The following is a 22,573-nucleotide window of genomic DNA, read 5'->3' as shown; positions in this document are numbered from 1 at the left end:
GCCAAACAGATCACAGTGAAGAGTCAGATCAGTAGACTTGAGATGACCCCTTGACCTCCACCTACCCCCACCTTCCCTTAACAGGAAGAAAATCACAATGAGCTAAGTCTTTGGGACATGGTCGAAGTGTTCTACAGATAAAAGATTGTAGTAAATATATGAGAATGATTAAATAAGTCTAAATATGAATTAAAGCGTTGAATGGAGAGAGATTAACACAAGACATCCTGTACCTTCTTGACGCGGACAGTGATTGCAGCAAAGTGCCTTTAATGTTAAATGTCTGTGTCCTTAGAGGGGATGAGTGAGAATCATGATGCTGCTCCTCTTCCTCCTGGCTGAGGCCTGAGTGTCGTTGTTGTGAAGTAAAAGCAGTCTGGTGACAGTACAGGAGCGGTGCTGATATTGGTGATGAGCAGAGACAACAGAACCAGGGTTGTGCTCAATTCCATTTTAATTCACCCAAACCAAGTAGTTAACTGAAATTCCAACATTTTCCTCATAGAAGATGATTGGGAATGATTTCAATTTCAGTTGACTTCCTGAACTGGCTGAATAATTGCAATGGAATTGAGCCTAACCCTGAACAGCAGAACCCTAGTATCCCAGCTGGACTGAATAGCCTTTTATTATTGAAGAGTAGACCGATACAGTAGTTGCTCATCATCGTCTTTGATGGATGAAGACCTATTAGGTATCAATTGATTATAATGGCATTGGTTGAGAAATGTCACCTTTGCAGGCAGAAGTTTTAAATGTTCCCCAAAGCTCCCTAGTGCTAGTTTCCCCTCCTATTGGACAGGCACATCCTTATAGCCTGTGTTTCTTAGTAAATTCATTTATTTCCGGAGTCATGCATAAATTGGACAAATAGTTTTAAAATGATCAAATAATTAACTAGTACCTGGTCCCTGAACTTAAAATTGAGTTTTAGTGTTGAGACGTCGTCCTTTTCATTTTGGGAGTTTTCTCCTATTGAGCGGCATCTTCAGCGAGCTCTCAACTTTTTTTTAAAGTGCAGTGCCAAGGAGAGGAGAGGAGATGGGTGTTGAACTGTAAAAAAAAGTTCCTTCAGAAAGTATTGACACCCCTTGACTTTTTCCACATTGTGTTGTGTTACAGCCTAAAATGGATTACATTGAAATGTTGTATCACTGATCTACACACACTACCCAAAATGTCAAAGTGGAATTATGTTTTTAGAAATGTTTAGAAATTAATTTAAAATGAAAAGCTGAAATGTCTTGAGTCAAAAGGTATTCAACCCCTTTTGTTATGGCAAGCCTAAATATGTTCAGGAGTAAAAATATGCTTAACAAGTCATGTAAGTTACATGGACTCACTCTGTGTGCAATAATAGTGTTTTAACATGATTTTAAATGACTACCCCATCTCTGTACCCCACACATACAGTTATCTGTAAGGTCCCTTGTTCGAGCAGTTAATTTCAAGCACAGATTCAACCACAAAGACCAGAGTTTTTCCAATGGTTCGCAAAGAACTGCACCTATTGGTAGATGGGAAATGAAATACAATAATGATATTTGAATATTCCTTTGAGCATGGTGCAGTTATTAATTACAATTTGGATGGTGTATCAATACACCCAGTCACTACAAAGATACAGGTGCCCTTCCTAACTCAGTTGCTGGAGAGGAAGGAAACCACTCAGGGATTTCACCATGAGGCCAATGGCGATTTTAAAACGGTTATAGTTTAATGGCTGTAATAGGAGAGAACTGAGGATGTATCAACAACATTGTAGTCACTCCACAATGCTAACATATATGAGTGAAAAGGAAGCCTGTACAACAACAACAAAAAATACATGCTGTTTGCAATAATGTGGTAAAAATGTACCTTTTGTTCTGAATACAAAGCGTTATGTTTGGGGCAACTCCAACACATCACTGAGTACCACTCTTCATAATTTCAAGCATGGTGGTGGCTGCATCATGCTATGGGTATGCTTGTCATCGGCAAGGACTAAGGAGTTTTTTAGGATCGGAATAAAGCTAAGCACAAGCTAAATCCTAGAGAGAAACTTGATTCAGTCTGCTTTCCAACAGACACTGGGAGACAAATTCACCTTTCAGCAGGACCATTGCCTAAAACACAAGGCCAAATATACACTGGAGTTGCTTACCAAGACAATATTGAATGTTCCTGAGTGGCCTAGTTAGTTTTGACTTAAATCTGCAACAACAAAAAAATATATTGCAAGACTTGAAAATGACTGTCTAGTAATGATCAACAACCAACTTGACAGAGCTTGTAAAAATGTTTTAAAGAATAATGTGCAAATATTGCACAATCCAATCGCTTTGACATTAAAAAGTATTTTGTGTAGATTGTTGGCAAAAAAAAGACAAATCCATTTTAATCCCACTTTGTAACACAACAAAATGTGAGAAAAGTCCAGGGGTTTGAATACTTTCTCAAGGCACTGTAGGTTTCCCAAGTTTAGTGCTCGTATGTTATGTCTAGTTCTTTGATTAGCTTCCTGCTAACAGTGTGATGTTGTTCCCTCTTGTACATAGACCTTTCATGTCCTTCAGTTGATCTACCTTCAAGGTTTCCACTTGAACTCGTGTAAAGGCAAGATGAAGGATTTGTTTTTTTTAGTTTTATCAATACCTTTCGCTTGCAGTGGCTTGTCAGTGTCAATACTCAGTTTAGTTTTTGTTTAAATATGATTTTTTGCATGATTGCATGTCCAACGCTTGGAATTGTAATATTTTATTTTGAAGTAGGCTTCAGACACTTTAAAAGAAAAATAACCACTTGATGAATTTGTCAAACAGTATGCTAGTGGAGAGTATGCCTAAACAATGTGCATTAAAGCCAAAGTCCTCAGTCTTGGCATGGAAAATGGAGCGTTGCACTGACAAAGCTTTGCTTTGTACTTTTTGCCTTATTGTTTTCGTATTGCTGCCAAAAATTTATGAATGTTTATGAGAACTCTTAGCTCAATATTTTCCAAATGATGAAAAAAATTATCACCTTGTTGTTTTGTATGAACACACTCAATGTCATTTAAAAGTGCACATGCGTCTTTCCTTGGCTTTCATTGTCCCTGATTTAATGTTTTTCTTGATCACTTTAAGCATGCCTTTTAAAAGATTAATCTGCAGTCACCCAATGGCATTAGGCTACATCCCAAAGACCCCTGAACTATGGCAAGTCAGAAGTACAAATCTAGTTTTGCCTTGGCTGCATTCACAGTTTCCCAGTATGCTGTGGCAACTGATAAGCATTTGTGAATCAATCCAGGATTCTGAGTGTTACTTCCCTGTTATTTCTCCTTTTGCCATAGTCCAGTGTGTTTTTAAAAACTGATTTTAAATGGCTGCATACCGTAGAAACACCATCTTGCAGTGAGATAGTATTTGTCACAGGACATCGCCAGTACCCACAGCAACTGATACAAATATTCAGGTTGTTGCCTTTTATTTTTTTTGCCCGCAGACTGTCACACAGTTCCTCTCCCTGCACCTCTTCAAGAAAAGTGCCTTACTCAGTTGAACGTAAATTAAGATTTTTATTTTTGTCGTAACGGGATAGTACACCCAATAGAAATCAAAGGGACTCCGCACTTTCAGACCCCTTGTAAAGATTAAATCAAAGATGTTTTGTGTAGTAAGAGCCGCTTTCAATTTTTTCTTTGTTTTCTCAATCACACTTCGCTTTGGGAGAATGGGTCAGCTGGCCAGAGCCACAGACATGCATAGTACGGCAAATTGTCCTAAATATTGTCACCAAGCGTTCCATGACAAAGCTACATTCCAACCTAGAATGGAATTTACATTCTTGACCCTAGAATGTAGCGGTCTCTGGAACAACGGTGTCCATTAGTATTGTACCCAGTTGGCTAATCTTTACATGGCTCTGGATGCAGCTGTCATTATTAGTGTGAAGCTCTGGAGCTGTTTTTTTTGTGCCTTTTTAACCATGTTCACATGCCACCTTGATCTAAGTCCTGTTGAATAAAAAGTCATAGGTCTTATGGAATGATTCCTCAGCTTTGCTCTCACCTTACTCTCTCAAACACACACACAGAGACACACACAGAGACAGACACAAACAGACACACACACACAGGTTAATGTGTAGACAGACACTTGCTGTAGACAGACACTTGCTGTTACATATAGCCTGGATGCCTACTACTTTAATAATGTTTTATTCTCGTTTGATGTGTCCTTTTTGCCTGGAATCTTGTTTTGCCTAAAGTTTTCTTTTATAGTTTTGCCATTAGATTCAAGATGTTAAAATCAATAAAGTTTGAATATTGTTAAACAATTTCTTTGTGTATTTACTGTTGCTGTAACTTCTCTCACGTTTCCGAGCAGGGCAGTCTTATGGCAGAATGCAGTGGAACATACAGTAAATCAAGACCACTACAATGGAGCTGTATATTTGTGAAACAGTTTGGAAACCAGGACTCGATCTTTAACCTCCCTCTTATTTACAGTGGGGGAAAAAAGTATTTAGTCAGCCACCAATTGTGCAAGTTCTCCCACTTAAAAAGATGAGAGAGGCCTGTAATTTTCATCATAGGTACACGTCAACTATGACAGACAAATTGAGAAACAATAATCCAGAAAATCACATTGTAGGATTTTTAATGAATTTATTTGCAAATTATGGTGGAAAATAAGTATTTGGTCAATAACAAAAGTTTCTCAATACTTTTATATACCCTTTGTTGGCAATTACACAGGTCAAACGTTTTCTGTAAGTCTTCACAAGGTTTTCACACACTGTTGCTGGTATTTTGGCCCATTCCTCCATGCAGATCTCCTCTAGAGCAGTGATGTTTTGGGGCAGTCGCTGGGCAACACGGACTTTCAACTCCCTCCAAAGATTTTCTATGGGGTTGAGATCTGGAGACTGGCTAGGCCACTCCAGGACCTTGAAATGCTTCTTACGAAGCCACTCCTTCGTTGCCCGGGCGGTGTGTTTGGGATCATTGTCATGCTGAAAGACCCAGCCACGTTTCATCTTCAATGCCCTTGCTGATGGAAGGAGGTATTCACTCAAAATCGAACGATACATGGCCCCATTCATTCTTTCCTTTACACGGATCAGTCGTCCTGGTCCCTTTGCAGAAAAACAGCCCCAAAGCATGATGTTTCCACCCCCATGCTTCACAGTAGGTATGGTGTTCTTTGGATGCAACTCAGCATTCTTTGTCCTCCAAACACGACGAGTTGAGTTTTTACCAAAAAGTTCTATTTTGGTTTCGTCTGACCATATGACATTCTCCCAATCCTCTTTTGGATCATCCAAATGCACTCTAGCAAACTTCAGACGGGCCTGGACATGTACTGGCTTAAGCAGGGGGACACGTCTGGCACTGCAGGATTTGAGTCCCTGGTGGCGTAGTGTGTTACTGATGGTAGGCTTTGTTACTTTGGTCCCAGCTCTCTGCAGGTCATTCACTAGGTCCCCCCGTGTGGTTCTGGGATTTTTGCTCACCGTTCTTGTGATCATTTTGACCCCACGGGGTGAGATCTTGCGTGGAGCCCCAGATCGAGGGAGATTATCAGTGGTCTTGTATGTCTTCCATTTCCTAATAATTGCTCCCACAGTTGATTTCTTCAAACCAAGCTGCTTACCTATTGCAGATTCAGTCTTCCCAGCCTGGTGCAGGTCTACAATTTTGTTTCTGGTGTCCTTTGACAGCTCTTTGGTCTTGGCCATAGTGGAGTTTGGAGTGTGACTGTTTGAGGTTGTGGACAGGTGTCTTTTATACTGATAACAAGTTCAAACAGGTGCCATTAATACAGGTAACGAGTGGAGGACAGAGGAGCCTCTTAAAGAAGAAGTTACAGGTCTGTGAGAGTCAGAAATCTTGCTTGTTTGTAGGTGACCAAATACTTATTTTCCACCATAATTTGCAAATAAATTCATAAAAAATCCTACAATGTGATTTTCTGGATTTGTTTTTCTCAATGTGTCTGTCATAGTTGACGTGTACCTATGATGAACATTACAGGCCTCTCTCATCTTTTTAAGTGGGAGAACTTGCACAATTGGTGGCTGACTAAATACTTTTTTCCCCCACTGTATGAGATAATGTGGCAGGTTGCCAGAAGGCACAGAGTTCAGAAAGGATGATCTCCAGCAGATTTAGAATTAGAACACGGGAGAGAGAAGTGAAGAGGGAAGATACTAGAACACCTGCCATTGAAACCTCACAGAATTTGGAGGAACGAAACAGGCAAAGCTGCTGGACTAACATAAAGAAGTAGTGCTGCCGACTGCATTCTAGGCCCCCTAGTGAAAGTGAAGGTGTAGATGTCAGGGACAGTCAAACATAAACACATCTCTGTCGGTGGCTAAGGTGCTGGAAGGGTCAAGTTGCCCACAATGCCTGTAGAGGTGCAACAGGGTATTGCAGCTGTACTCTGCAGCACTGCCTCTTTCACATACTGTACCTGTCTTGTACCAAACCAGGGTGTTCTGTTGTAGGGCAAATCCTGTCCAAGAAAATTATGTTTCTCTCTTTTACTCTCCACCCCCTTCCCTCTCTGTCTCTCTCTCTCTCTCTCTCCTCTGCTTAGTGCTAACTCACACATAACAGGAAATTAAAGAGGAAACTGGTACAGGAACTCTACCGCTTGCTCCATATGCAAACAGTGACCTTGATATGACTGACTTAATTAACACCATCAGAAGTTAAGTGCATACCCATTAAGAAACCAAACTGATCAATTATACTGGACCAGAGGTGTCTCTCATTCAGTCTTGTCTTTCTCTCTTTCTCTCTGTCTTTCACACACACACATTCCTTTTTTTGTCAAACACTCAGTCCAGTGTCCACTGTATCCTACTCTCTCAAACTAACAGGATACGTGGTCAGTTCCCAGGGCCTGCTTACTTTGCAGAAAATGCCAGTGAGAGAGAAAGCGTGTGTATTTGTGAATGTGTGCATGTACATTCTTCTTTGAGGGCGTATATGTGTGTTTGGAGAGCGTGTTTTGTGTGTGACCGCGCATGTGTTACAGGGTTTTCTATTATTCTTCCCTCTGTGCAGAAGCGGCCCTCGAGGCTGGCGTTGTTTTCCTAGAACCAGAGAGCGAGGTTACGGGAAAGGCCAGGCGTTTTGGACTCTGAGTACTAGGTCCTTTCCATCTTTCCATCAAAAACAATTTAACGCCCTGCACTTAGTGTGCAGTGGACATGGATGGTTGATGAGCCACATGGTTGTTCTATTTCAGTCCATCTCTTATTTATGACCCCAGATGCCCTTTACAGAAGAGGGGGAATCTCCCAGTCAGTCTTGTCAGTTCCTCGATGACTAAGCTCGTCCACCTGCTGACTCTCTATTCGAGCCTGGGCACGAGGTTACTCGATGACCAATCAACTCACTGTGAACACTATTTATTATAGACCAGGGGATCATCAACTACATTCAGCCGTGTGCAAATCCTTTCTTGTGCGGATGGTCAGGGGGCCGGAACATAATTACAAATCATTTGCAGACTGCAAATTGACCGTAAGAAGCCCAAACAGAACATTTGACCAAAACATAATCATTTCAAACCTTGCTTACATTTCTATACCATCACATACACTGAGTATACAAAACATTATGAACACCTGCTCTTTTCATGACATAGACTGACCAAGTGAATCCAGGTGAAAGCTATGATCCCTTATTGATGTCACTTGTTAAATCCACTTCAATCAGTGTAGATGAAGGGGAGGAGACAGGTTAAAGAAGGATTTTTAAGCCTTGAGACAACTGATACATGGATTGTGTATGTGTGCCATTTAGAGGGTGAATGGGCAAGACAAAATATTGAATTGCCTTTGAACGTGGTATGATAGTAGGTGCTAGGTGCACCGGTTCGTGTCAAGAACTGCATCGCTGCTGGGTTTTTCACACTCAACAGTTTCCCGTGTGCATCAAGAATGGTCCACCACCCAAAGGATATCCAGACAACTTGACACAACTGTCGGAAGCATTGGCGTCAACATGAGCCAATATCCCTGTGGAACACTTTCGACACCATTTAGAGTCCATGCCCAATTGAGGCTGTTCTGAGGGCAAAGGGGGAGTTCCTAATGTTTGGTATACTCAGTCTATTATCTCTATATTTTGCGTGGGAATACTTTGGAACAGATTTCCTCAATTACAGTTTTTCTCGATTGCTAAGACACATTTCTTGAAAGCTGCTCTCCTTTTCTATTAACTGTGAACACAAAACCCAATTTTCAAGCTACATTCACAAAACCTCAGACTCTTCTTGCAAAACCAAACTTTCACCTCAAAACAGTTCAATCTGTGCTCAAAACTGAACTATGTTGTCAAATCGTGCCCCAAGTCAATCAAAATTAAAAACACTACTGAACAGTCACTAAACACTACGTAGAAAAATAGAAAACACAATGCTCAGGACATGAAGCTGGAGAAATAAATGTTTATTGTTCACTGTAGGCTAAATGCATGTTGCAAAACAAAAAAAAAACTGTGCATTTAGCACTTGTACAAAAAGACAAAACAGAAATCTTGTGCATTTACATGTAGCACTTGTAAAAACAAACAGAAATCTTATGCGTTTGCCACTTGTGTACAGTAAGCCCATGTAAAAATAAAGTACAAAAATATACAAATAAGTGCATTACTCAGCCACAGCATCATGTCTCCGTACTGGGTCAGGCCACAGGACTTCATCCACATCACAGGCCACATTTTGTCTGGCCAGGCAACGGGGGAAAAAACCCCTGGCATGCCGTATCCAGGCTTGGCATGCCTCCACACCTATGTCACCACAGGCAAGTCCCATGGCTTGCAGGAGATTTACCCTGGTGTAAGGTTGGCATTCATATACCTTCCACCGCCATGAGGAGAATAATTCCTCAATGGGGTTTAGGAAAGGGGAGTACGGTGGAAGGCAAAGATTGATAAAACCTTGGTTCATATTGTACCACTCTCTAACCTGGAGGGCTCTGTGAAAACTCACATTGTCCCAAACAACAACATAGATGGGATGCTCATCCTGCTGCCCTAACAAAGCATCTCGCATGTGATTGAGGAAAATGAGGAGCTGGTGAGTGTTGTAGGGCCCCAGGTTGGCATGATGGTGGACAACCCCATGATTGCTGATGGCAGCACATAATGTGACATTGCCACCACGCTGCCCAGGAACACCAACAATGGCCCGATGGCCAATCACATTACGGCCTCTCCTTCTCCTTTTGGTGAGATTAAACCCAGCTTCATCCATGTAGATGTATTGATGGGGTCTTTCCATTGCATCCAGTTGAAAAACCCTCTGTAGAAATAGATATAGTTTTGTAAGTGATACGGAAAAAGTGATTTAGGCCACTACAGTAAATCACTACTTAGAGTAATCACCATTGAATGTGTCTGGATATATGCCAACCTGTACATACTGGAATCTTTGCTCTTTGACTCTGTCTGAGTTGCGATCAAAGGGCACTCTGTATAGCTGTTTCATGCGCAGTCTGTTGCGCTTGAGGACACGATCAACAGTAGAGAGGCTGACTGTTGATACCCTCAAAATTTAAATGGTCCTCAATGATCTTCTGCTGAATTTCGCTCAGTTTAATGGCATTGTTCTCACGGACCATATCAACAATTAGGGTCTCTTGGTGTGGGGAGAACATACCTGTCCTCCCACCCCCATGTGGCAGTCTTTCAATTCTACAAAAAGAGAACATGGAGTTACAAAAAATATACATGGAATACTAGGCCTACAAACAGTTAGACCAACCCTCCATTACAATACTACAGTACATTGGTACAGTGATGTACTGAAATATATATTTACTTACAGTATACTGTGGTACAGTATATAGTATGTCATACAGTAACTGCTGTCAACATTTACATACTGTACTATAATGTCAAAAAAAGGTAATTACCTGTTCTCTTCTCTAAATCTTCGGATTATGGTGGACACAGTGAATCTACTGATGTTTGGTTGTACCCTTTGTCCAGCCTCCCTCATGCTCATACCATGGACAAGAACATGGTCAATCACAGTAGCTCTGATTTCATCAGATATTACTGTTCTTTGTCTTCGCTGACCTCCTCTCACACGAACTCTTCCTCTCAGATTTCTATCCATTGTAGGGCCTCACAAACCAGTGCTCTCTGAACTGGCTTACTGTATATGTTCCCTCACATCATTAGCCACAAGTGTGATCAATTTTGAGTTGTTGTGTTCAAGTGGTGACACCTGTGCTCTAATTGTGTTTGACTTTTGTCACCTGTGCTCACCATTATGCAGCACGGGTGCATCACAATGAAAATGTGTTGGCAAGTTATGTCTAAACAGGTGAAAAGTGCTTATGGTTTTGCCAAAAGAGTGATTGATTCAATCAGTGGGTTCAGGCAACTGAGCATTTGGTTCAGACAATAGGGTTTAGTGTTTTAGCAATTGAGAAAAACTGTAAAATCACTTGGATCTGATTTGCTGGTGTTTTTACAGTATTTTATGTCCAGCAATGGGCCGCCCTTCCAAGATGGCGTAGCAGTGCGGTCGTGTACTCTTGTGTGTCCGTGTAAATAGCCAGTTTTTTTGTATTTTTCGTACAGTGGGGAGAACAAGTATTTGATACACTGCCGATTTTGCAGGTTTTCCTACTTACAAAGCATGTAGAGGTCTGTAATTTTTATCATAGGTACACTTCAACTGTGAGAGACGGAAGGTCCTGGAGTGGCCTAGCCAAATCCAGAAAATCACATTGTATGATTTTTAAGTAATTAATTTGCATTTTATTGCATGACATAAGTATTTGATCACCTACCAACCAGTAAGAATTCCGGCTCTCACTGACCTGTTCGTTTTTATTTAAGAAGCCCTCCTGTTCTCCACTCATTACCTGTATTAACTGCACCTGTTTGAACTCGTTACCTGTATAAAATACACCTGTCCACACACTCAATCAAACAGACTCCAACCTCTCCACAATGGCCAAGACCAGAGAGCTGTGTAAGGACATCAGGGATAAAATTGTAGACCTGCACAAGGCTGGGATGGGCTACAGGACAATAGGCAAGCAGCTTGGTGAGAAGGCAACAACTGTTGGCGCAATTATTAGAAAATGGAAGAAGTTCAAGATGACAGTCAATCACCCTCGGTCTGGGGCTCTATGCAAGAGGAAGGTGAGGGATCAGCCCAGAACTACACGGCAGGACCTGGTCAATGACCTGAAGAGAGCTGGGACCACAGTCTCAAAGAAAACCATTAGTAACACACTACGCCGTCATGGATTAAAATCCTGCAGCGCACGCAAGGTCCCCCTACTCAAGCCAGCGCATGTCCATGCCCATCTGAAGTTAGCCAATGACCATCTGGATGATCCAGAGGAGGAATGGGAGAAAGTCATGTGATCTGATGAGACAAAAATATAGCTTTTTGGTCTAAACTCCACTCGCCGTGTTTGGAGGAAGAAGAAGGATGAGTACAACCCCAAGAACACCATCCCAACTGTGAAGCATGGAGGTGGAAACATCATTCTTTGGGGATGCTTTTCTGCAAAGGAGACAGGACGACTGCACCGTATTGAGGGGAGGATGGATGGGGCCATGTATCGCGAGATCTTGGCCAACAACTTCCTTCCCTCAGTAAGAGCATTGAAGATGGGTCGTGGCTGGGTCTTCCAGCATGACAATGACCCGAAACACACAGCCATGGCAACTAAGGAGTGGCTCCGTAAGAAGCATCTCAAGGTCCTGGAGTGGCCTAGCCAGTCTCCAGACCTGAACCCAATAGAAAATCTTTGGAGGGAGCTGAAAGTCCGTATTGCCCAGTGACAGCCCAGAAACCTGAAGGATCTGGAGAAGGTCTGTATGGAGGAGTGGGCCAAAATCCCTGCTGCAGTGTGTGCAAACCTGGTCAAGACCTACAGGAAACGTATGATCTCTGTAATTGCAAACAAAAGGTTTCTGTACCAAATATTAAGTTCTGCTTTTCTGATGTATCAAATACTTATGTCATGCAATAAAATGCAAATTAATTACTTAAAAATCATACAATGTGATTTTCTGGATTTTTGTTTTAGATTCTGTCTCTCACAGTTGAAGTGTACCTATGATAAAAATTACAGACCTCTACATGCTTTGTAAGTAGGAAAACCTGCAAAATCGGCAGTGTATCAAATACTTGTTCTCCCCACTGTATTTCCCTATCACACTTTTCATCCTTCTACTAAATATACTTTCCTGCAACCCGCCTCACTCAATGTGGAACGGATTCTATTATTGACTTACCTTTTATCTAGAATCTCCAGTTGAAACTAGTTAGCCAGCTAACTAGCTACTTGCTATTAGCCACCGTTAGCGGTTTTTCATCCAGAACATCGGATTTTCTGGCGGAATAACTGAATTACTGGACATTAACACTGGATCGCAACTAGTTAGCCGCAACCGAATGGATGTTGCTGTTGGCTAATCACCACTGCCCCCGAAGCAAGCACCAGTTAGCCTTGAGCTAGCCTCGAGCCAGGCCCATATCCCAGCTATCTACCTCTGTCTACCGGACGGGAGTAGCCAGCTAACTAGCTACTTGCTATTAGCCACTGTTAGCGGTTTTTCACCATTGTCCGTGGCCTGCACTACCTACCAGTCAGCTCTAGCCTGGACTATTATCGGCCAGTCTGCACTGTCTGCACAGCGCGTTATCGACCCAGAACATATCGGTTTTTCTGCCGGAATCACTGAATCACTGGACCTTTAACGCCAAATCATCGCAACTAGCTAGCTGCAACCAAATGGATGTTGTTGTTGGCTAATCAGCCTTGAGCTAGCCTCGAGTCAGGCCCATCTCCCAGCTATCTACCTCTCTGTCAACCGGACGGGACCTCCTAGAGTCGACACGGAGCCCCGCCGATCCATCACGACTGGTCTGCCGGCGTAATCGTCTGTGGTTTCAACAGGCTTCCCGTTGCGACGACCACGAAGATCCATCTGCTAGCCCCGGCCCGATAGCACACACAAACAACAGCCGTGCTTCCTGCTCGCCTGTGCTATAGCACCAATTCGAATTGCTCTCGGACTCACATATTGCTGTTCACTGGACCTTATGATCACTCAGCTGCACAGCTGATGCCTGCTGGACTGTTCCTTTACACGGTACCCTGTCCTGTTTATCTGTTTAGCCTCAGCCCAAACTTTCATCGCGATTACCAGTTGTTGTCTTAGCTCTCTCTAATAACACCTGTGATTGCTTTATGCCTCTTTCCCATGTCAATATGCCTTGCCTATTGCTGTTCCAGTTAGTTCTTATTATACAATTTCACAATAGAGCCCCAAGTCCCTCTCAAACTGCCTCAAATAGCTCCTTTGTTCCACCCCCCATACACGTGGAGACCGGCTCAATCGGTGCCTCCAGTGATGCTATCTCTTTCATTGTTACCCAACGCTTAGGTTTACCTCCACTGTACTCATATCCTTCCATATCCTTGTCTGTACATAATGCCCTGAATCTATTCTACAACGCCCGGAAATCTGCCCCCTTTATTCTCTGTACACAATGCACTAGAAGACCAGCTCTTAAAGCCTTTAGCCGTACCCTTATTCTAGTCCTCTGTTCCTCTGGTGATGTAGAGGTTAACCCAGGCCCTGCAGCCCCCAGTATCACTCCTACTCCCCAGGAGCTATCATTTGTTGACTTCTGTAACCGTAAAAGCATTGGTTTTTTGCATGTTAACATCAGAAGCCTCCTCCCTAAGTTTGAGTTATTCACTGCGTTAGCACACTCCGCCAACCCTGATGTTCTAGCAGTGTCTGAATCCTGGCTTAGGAAGGCCACCAAAAATGCAGAAATGTCCATCCCCAACTACAACATTTTCCGTCTAGATAGAACTGCCAAAGGGGGTGGAGTTGCAATCTACTGTAGAGATAGCCTGCAGAGCTCTATCATACTATCCAGGTCTGTGCCCAAACAGTTTGAGCTCCTACTTCTAAAAATCCACCTTTCCAGAAATAAGTCTCTCACTGTTGCCGCTTGCTACAGATCCCCCTCAGCCCCCAGCTGTGCCCTGGACACCATATGTGAACTGATTGCCCCCTACAAATAATCTGGGCTAGACAATCAGGAACGTTTCTTTCTAAAATTAGCAGCCGAAATTGTCGCAACGCCTATTACTAGCCTGTTCAACCTCTCTTTAGTAACGTCTGAGATCCCCAGAGATTGGAAAGCTGCCGCGGTCATCCCCCTCCAAAGGGGGTGACACTCTAGATCCAAACTGTTACAGACCTATATCCATCCTGCCCTGCCTTACGAAAGTTTTTGAAAGCCAAGTTAACAAACAGATCACCGACCATTTCGAATCACACCGTACCTTCTTCGCTATGCAATCCGGTTTCCGAGCTGGTCATGGGTGCACCTCAGCCACGCTCAAGGTCCTAAACGATATTATAACCGTGATCGATAATAGACAGTACTGTGCAGCCATCTTCATCGACCTGGGCAAGGCTTTCGACTCTGTCAACCACCGCATTCTTATTGGCAGACTAAATAGCCCTGGTTTCTCAAATGACTGCCTCGCCTGGTTCACCAACTACTTCTCAGATAGAGTTCAATGTGTCGAATCGGAGGGCCTGTTGTCTGGACCTATGGCAGTCTCTATGGGGGTGCCACAGGGTTCAATTCTTGGGCCGACTCTTTTCTCTGTGTATATCAATGATGTCGCACTTGCTGCTGGTGATTCTCAGATCCACCTCTACGCAGACGACACCATTTTGTATACATCTGGCCCTTCATTGGACACTGTGTTAACAAACCTCCAAACGAGCTTCAATGCCATACAACACTCCTTCCGTAGCCTCTAACGGCTCTTAAACACAAGTAAAACTAAATGCATGCTCTTCAATCGAACGCTGCTGGCACCCGCCCACCCGACTAGAATCACTACTCTCGACTGGTCTGACCTAGAGTATATGGACAACTACAAATACCTAGGTGTCTGGTTAGACTGTAAATTCTCCTTCCAGACTCACATTAAGCATCTCCAATCCAAAGTTAAATCTAGAATCTGCTTCCTATTTCGCAACAAAGCCTCCTTCACTCATGCTGCCAAACATGCCCTCGTAAAACTGACTATCCTACCGATCCTTGACTTCGGCGATGTCATTTACAAAATAGCCTCCAACACTCTACTCAGCAAATCGGATGTAGTCTATCACAGTGCCATCCATTTTGTCACCAAAGCCCCATATACTACCCACCACTGTGACCTGTACGCTCTTGTTGGCTGATCCTCACTACATATTCGTCGCCAAACCCACTGGCTCCAGGCCATCTATAAATCACTGCTAGGCAAATCCCTGCCTTATCTTAGCTCATTGGTCACCCACCCGTAGTCTGCGCTCCAGCAGGTATATCTCACTGGTCATCCCCAAAGCCAACACCTCCTTTGGCCGCCATTCCTTCCAGTTCTCTGCTGCCAATGACTGGAACGAACTGCAAAAATCTCTGAAGCTGGAGACTCTTATCTCCCTCACTAACTTTAAGCATCAGTTGTCAGAGCACCTTACCGATCACTGCACCTGTACACAGCCCATCTGAAATTAGCCCACCCAACTACCTCATCCCCATATTGTTATTTATTTTGATAATTTGCACCCCAGTATCTCTATTTGCACATCATCTCTTGCACATCTATCATTCCAGTGTTAATACTAATTGTAATTATTTTGCACTATGGCCTATTTATTGCCTTACCTCCATAACTTGCTACATTTGCACACACTGTATATATTTTTTTGTATGTATATATGTATTTTTTAGACTTTATGTTTTGTTTTACCCCATATGTAACTCTGTGTTGTTGTTTTTATCGCACTGCTTTGCTTTATCTTGGCCAGCTCACAGTTGTAAATGAGAACTTGTTCTCAACTGGCTTACCTGGTTAAATAAAGGTTAAATAAAAAATAAAAAAAACAGTTGGGGAACCCTGTTATAGACTGACAGGGAATTTGTCTTGTGAAATCATTCAAGCCAGAGTGCTTCACATTAGTTGCTCTGTAGAGATAAACAGACAGATATATATATACAGTACCAGTCAAATGTTTGTACACACCTACTCATTCAAGGGTTTTTCTTTATTTTTACTATTTTCTACATTGTAGAATAATAGTGAAGACATCATAACTATGAAATAACACATATGGAATCATGTAGTAATAAAAAAAAGTGTTAAACAAATTAAAATATATTTTATATTTGAGATTCTTCAAAGTAGCCACCTTATGCCTTAATGACAGCTTTGCACACTCTTGGCATTCTCTCAACCAGCTTCATGAGGTAGTCATCTGGAATGCATTTCAATTAACAAGTGTGCCTTGTTAAAAGTTTATTTGTGGAATTTCTTTCCTTAATGCGTTTGAGCCAATCAGTTGTGTTGTGACAAGGTAGGGGTGGTATACAGAAGATAGCCCTATTTGGTAAAAGACCAAGTCCATATTATGTAAAAACAGCTCAAATAAGCAAAGAGAAACGACAGTCCATCATTACTTTAAGACATGAAGATCAGTCAACACGGAAAATGTAAAGAACTTTGAAAGTTCTTCAAGTGCAGTCGCTATGGGGAAATACACTTTTTTATACTCAGTTGCCATTCTGTGGAATAGTCTTCCAAAGAATTTCAAACTTATAACCGCCATAGGTAGTTTCAAATTCTCAATGAAAAAATTGCTAAATAGTAGAATGTCTCAAAAGTGAGTGGTAAGATATTAGTACGTGGCTGAGAAGGAAATACCCAGGATAGCATATGGTCTGCCTTTTGGTGCCTGTTTATTATTTATTATATTGTGATTGTCTTGTATATATTTATTAAATTTTTTATTTAACCTTTATTTAACCAGGTAAGCCAGTTGAGAACAAGTTCTCATTTACAACTGCGACCTGGCCAAGATAAAGCAAAGCAGTGCGATAAAAACAAAACATAAAGTCAAAAATACAACAGAAAATATATATACAGTGTGTGCGAATGTAGTAAGTTATGGAGGTAAGGCAATAAATAGGCCATAGTGCAAAATAGTTACAATTTCGTATAATACTGGAATGATAGATGTGCAAAAGATGATGTGCAAATAGAGATACTGGGGTGCAAATTAGCAAAATAAATAACAATATGGGGATGAGGTAGTTGGGTGGGCTAATTTCAGAAAGGCTGTGTACAGGTGCAGTGATCGGTAAGCTGCTCTGACAACTGATGCTTAAAGTTAGTGAGGGAGATAAGAGTCTCCAGCTTCAGAGATTTTTGCAGTTTGTTCCAGTCATTGGTAGCAGAGAACTGGAAGGAATGGCGGCCAAAGGAGGTGTTGGCTTTGGGGATGACCAGTGAGATATACCTGCTGGAGCGCAGACTACGGGTGGGTGTTGCTATGGTGACCAGTGAGCTAAGATAAGACGGGGATTTGCCTAGCAGTGATTTATAGATGACCTGGAGCCAGTGGGTTTGGCGACGAATATGTAGTGAGGGCCAGCCAACAAGAGCGTACAGGTCACAATGGTGGGTAGTACATGGGGCTTTGGTGACAAAACGGATGGCACTGTGATAGACTACATCCAATTTGCTGAGTAGGGTGTTGGAGGCTATTTTGTAAATGACATCGCCGAAGTCAAGGATCGGTAGGATAGTCAGTTTTATGAGGGCATGTTTGGCAGCATGAGTGAAGGAGGCTTTGTTGCGAAATAGGAAGCCGATTCTAGATCTAACTTTGGATTGGAGATGCTTAATGTGAGTCTGGAAGGAGAGTTTACAGTCTAACCAGACACCTAGGTATTTGTAGTTGTCCACATACTCTAGGTCAGACCCGCCGAGAGTAGTGATTCTAGTCGGGTGGGCGGGTGCAAGCAGTATTCGGTTGAAGAGCATGCATTTAGTTTTACTAGTGTTTAAGAGCAGGTGGAGGCTACGGAAGGAGTGTTGTATGGCATTGAAGCTCGTTTGGAGGTTTGTTAACACAGTGTCCAATGAAGGGCCAGATGTATACAAAATGGTGTCGTCCGCATAGAGGTGGATCCGAGCGTCACCAGCAGCAAGAGTGACATCATTGATATACACAGAGAATAGAGTCGGCCCAAGAATTGAAACCTGTGGCACGCCCATAGAGACAGCCAGAGGTCCAGACAACATGCCCTCCGATTTGACACATTGAACTCTATCTGAGAAGTAGTTGGTGAACCAGGCGAGGCAGTCATTAGAGAAACCAAGGCTATTTAGTCTGCCAATAAGAATGCGGTGGTTGACAGAGTCGAAAGCATTGGCCAGGTCGATGAAGACGGCTGCGCAGTACTGTCTTTTATCGATCGCGTTTATAATATCGTTTAGGACCTTGAGCGTGGCTGAGGTGCACCCATAACCAGCTCGGAAACCGGATTGCATAGCGGAGAAGGTACGGTGGGTTTCGAAATGGTCGGTGATCTGTTTGTTAACTTGGCTTTCAAATATTTTCGAAAGGCAGGGCAGGATGGATATAGGTCTATAACAGTTAGGATCTAGAGTGTCACCCCCTTTGAAGAGGGGGATGACCGCGGCAGCTTTCCAATCTCTGGGGATCTCAGACGTTACGAAAGAGAGGTTGAACAGGCTAGTAATAGTTGCGACAATTTCGGTGGCTAATTTTAGAAAGAAAGGGTCCAGATTGTCTAGCCCAGCTGATTTGTAGGGGTCCAGATTTTTTAGCTCTTTCAGAACATCAGCTGTCTGAATTTGTGTGAAGGAGAAGCGGGGGGGGCATGGGCAAGTTGCAGCGGAGAGTGCAGAGCTGGTGGCCGGGGTAGTGGTAGCCAGGTGGAAAGCATGGCCAGCCGTAGCAAAATGCTTGTTGAAATTCTCGAATATTGTAGATTTATCGGTGGTGACAGTGTTTCCTAGCCTCAGTGCAGTGGGCAGTTGGGAGGAGGTGCTCTTATTTTCCATGGACTTTACAGTGTCCCAAAACTTTTTGGAGTTAGTGCTACAGGATGCACATTTCTGTTTGAAAAAGCTAGCCTTTGCTTTCCTAACTGATTGTGTATATTGGTTCCTGACTTCACTAAAAAGTTGCATATCGCGGGGGCTGTTCGATGCTAATGCAGTACGCCACAGGATGTTTTTGTGCTGGTCAAGGGCAGTCAAGTCTGAGGAGAACCAGGGGCTACATCTGTTCTTAGTTCTGAATTTTTTGAATGGGGCATGCTTATTTAAGATTGAGAGGAAAGCACTTTTAAAGAACAACCAGGCATGAGGTCAATATCCATCCAGGATACCCGGGCCAGGTCAATTAGAAAGGCCTGCTCGCTAAAGTGTTTTAGGGAGCGTTTGACAGTGATGAGGGGTGGTCGTTTGATCGCGGACCCATTACGGACGCAGGCAATAAGGCAGTGATCGCTTAGATCCTGGTTGAAGACAGCAGAGGTGTATTTAGAGGGTAAATTTGTCAGGATGATATCTATGAGGGTGCCCATGTTTACAGATGTAGGGTTGTACCTGGTAGGTTCGTTGATAATTTGTGTGAGATTGAGGGCATCTAGTTTAGATTGTAGGTTGGCCGGGGTGTTAAGCATATCCCAGTTTAGGTCACCAAGCAGTACAAACTCTGAGGATAGATGGGGGGCAATCAGTTCACATATGGTGTCCAGGGCACAGCTATTTATTGTTTTATATATTAAGGGCATGTGAGACAAGGGAGATGTACCTGTCCATAGTTGGTTATTAGGAAAGGGAATTGTACTAATTATGTTATGTAACAAACATTATGTCTGTCATTGTTTGTTGCCGCTACAATTATTACCACCTAACCCTGTTGCATTCCATGTTCCCCCTTCCCTCTTCAAAAGGACCACAATGGAAATCAGCTGTTAAGCTTTATTGCGTTATCCTTGAGGATTTTCATAAATTGTATATGGAGGCGTCACCGGCTGGAGCGCCCTAATGTATGTATTTTACAAATTGTCAAATAAATTCAATCAATCAATCAACTGGCTCTCATGAGGATCACCACAGGAAAGGAAGACCCAGAGTTACCTCTGCTGCAGAGGATACATTAATTAGAGTTAACTGCACCTCAGATTGCAGCCTAAATAAACTGCTTCACAGAGTTCAAGTAACAGATACATCTCAACATCAACTGTTCAGAGGAGACTGCGTGAATCAGGCCTTCATGGTCGAATTGCTGCAAAGAAACCACTACTAAAGGACACCAATAAGAAGAAGAGACTTGCTTGGGCCAAGAAACACGAGCAATGGACATTAGACTGGTGGAAATCTGTCCTTTGGTCTGATGAGTCCAAATTTGAGATTTTTGGTTCTAACCGCCATGTCTTTGTGGTTCCCACCGTGAAGCGTGGAGGAGGAGGTGTGATGGTGTGGGGGTGCTTTGCTGGTGACACTGTCAGTGATTTATTTAGAATTCAAGGTACACTTAACCAGCATGGCTACCACAGCATTCTGCAGCGATACGCCATCCCATCTGGTTTGCGCTTAGTGGGACTATCATTTGTTTTTCAACAGGACAATGACCCAAAACACACCTCCAGGCTGTGTAAGGGCTATTTGACCAAGGAGAGTGATGGAGTGCTGCATCAGATGACCTGGCCTCCACAATCCCCTGACCTCAACCCAATTGAGATGGAAATGGTAAAAATAAAGAAAAACCCTTGAATGAGTAGGTGTTCTAAAACTTTTGATCGGTAGTGTATTTTAATAAAATGTATGCTTATTGTAGGTTGAAAGACCATGGGTGCCAACTGTCCAGCGACTGTGTTTTGTGACTTTCACACACCCACAACAACAGGCCTGGCCCTGGCAGAATGCAGACATTACTCTGGCCTCCCACTCTGGCTGCTACCGAACACCACTCTGCTTTGTCCACTGGCCAGGAGATAGAGCAGGAGGGGGGAGGGAGAGAGAGAAAGTGAAAGAGGGAGGTGAGAGAATGGAAAGGGAAACGGGGTAAGGGAGTTGAGAGAGTGAGAAGGGGGAGGAAATAAGAGAAAGTATGAGAGTGGGTGAGTCTGGTGGGGGAGAGAGATAAAATGATAGAGAGACAGGAGGGAGAGCTAGACAAAGGCCAAGGCTCATCTGAGCTAACTTGATTTCTGCTCCCAGTGCTAGTCGATAATCTAATAAGACAGTATGAGACAAACCACTGGATTCAGTACTGCTCTCTCTGCCCCTCTCTCTGTGCGGAGAGATGCAGTGATCTCCATGCCAGAACCCAGCGATGGCAGATACAGCGAGGGAAAAAAGTATTTGATCCCCTGCTGATTTTGTACGTTTGCCCACTGACAAAGACAAGATCAGTCTATAATTTTAAGGTAGGTTTATTTGAACAGTGAGAGACAGAATAACAACAACAAAATCCAGAAAAACGCATGTCAAAAATGTTATGAATTGATTTGCATTTTAATGAGAGAAATAAGTATTTGACCACTCTGTAAAACATGACTTAGTACTTGGTGGCAAAACCCTTGTTGGCAATCACAGAGGTCAGACGTTTCTTGTAGTTGGCCACCAGGTTTGCACACATCTCAGGATGGATTTTGTCCCACTCCTCTTTGCAGATCTTCTCCAAGTCATTAAGGTTTCGAGGCTGACGTTTGGCAACTCGAACCTTCAGCTCCCTCCACAGATTTTCTATGGGATTAAGGTCTGGAGACTGGCTAGGCCACTCCAGGACCTTAATGTGCTTCTTCTTGAGCCACTCCTTTGTTGCCTTGGCCGTGTGTTTTGGGTCATTGTCATGCTGGAATACCCATCCACGACCCATTTTCAATGCCCTGGCTGAGGGAAGGAGGTTCTCACCCAAGATTTTATGGTATATGGCCCCATCCATCGTCCCTTTGATGCAGTGAATTTGTCCTGTCCCCTTAGCAGAAAAACACCCCCAAAGCATAATGTTTCCACCTCCATGTTGACGGTGGGGATGGTGTTCTTGGGGTCATAGGCAGCATTCCTCCTCCTCCAAACACGGCGAGTTGAGTTGATGCCAAAGAGCTCCATTTTGGTCTCATCTGACCACAACACTTTCACCCAGTTCTCCTCTGAATCATTCAGATGTTCATTGGCAAACTTCAGACGGGCCTGTATATGTGCTTTCTTGAGCAGGGGGGCCTTGCGGGCGCTGCAGGATTTCAGTCCTTCACGGCGTAGTGTGTTACCAATTGTTTTCTTGGTGACTATTGTCCCAGCTGCCTTGAGATCATTGACAAGATCCTCCCGTGTAGTTCTGGGCTGATTCCTCACCGTTCTCATGATCATTGCAACTCCACGAGGTGAGATCTTGCATGGAGCCCCAGGCCGAGGGAGATTGACAGTTCTTTTGTGTTTCTTCCATTTGCGAATAATCACACCAACTGTTGTCACCTTCTCACCAAGCTGCTTGGCGATGGTCTTGTAGCCCATTCCAGCCTTGTGTAGGTCTACAATCTTGTCCCTGACATCCTTGGAGAGCTCTTTGGTCTTGGCCATGGTGGAGAGTTTGGAATCTGATTGATTGATTGCTTCTGTGAACAGGTGTCTTTTATACAGGTAACAAGTTGAGATTAGGAGCACTCCCTTTAAGAGTGTGCTCCTAATCTCAGCTCGTTACCTGCATAAA

The sequence above is a fragment of the Coregonus lavaretus genome, assembly GCF_964263955.1.
Source record: "Coregonus lavaretus genome assembly, chromosome: 31".
NCBI lineage: Eukaryota > Metazoa > Chordata > Actinopteri > Salmoniformes > Salmonidae > Coregonus > Coregonus lavaretus.
Note: the sequence above shows the minus strand (reverse complement) of the source record.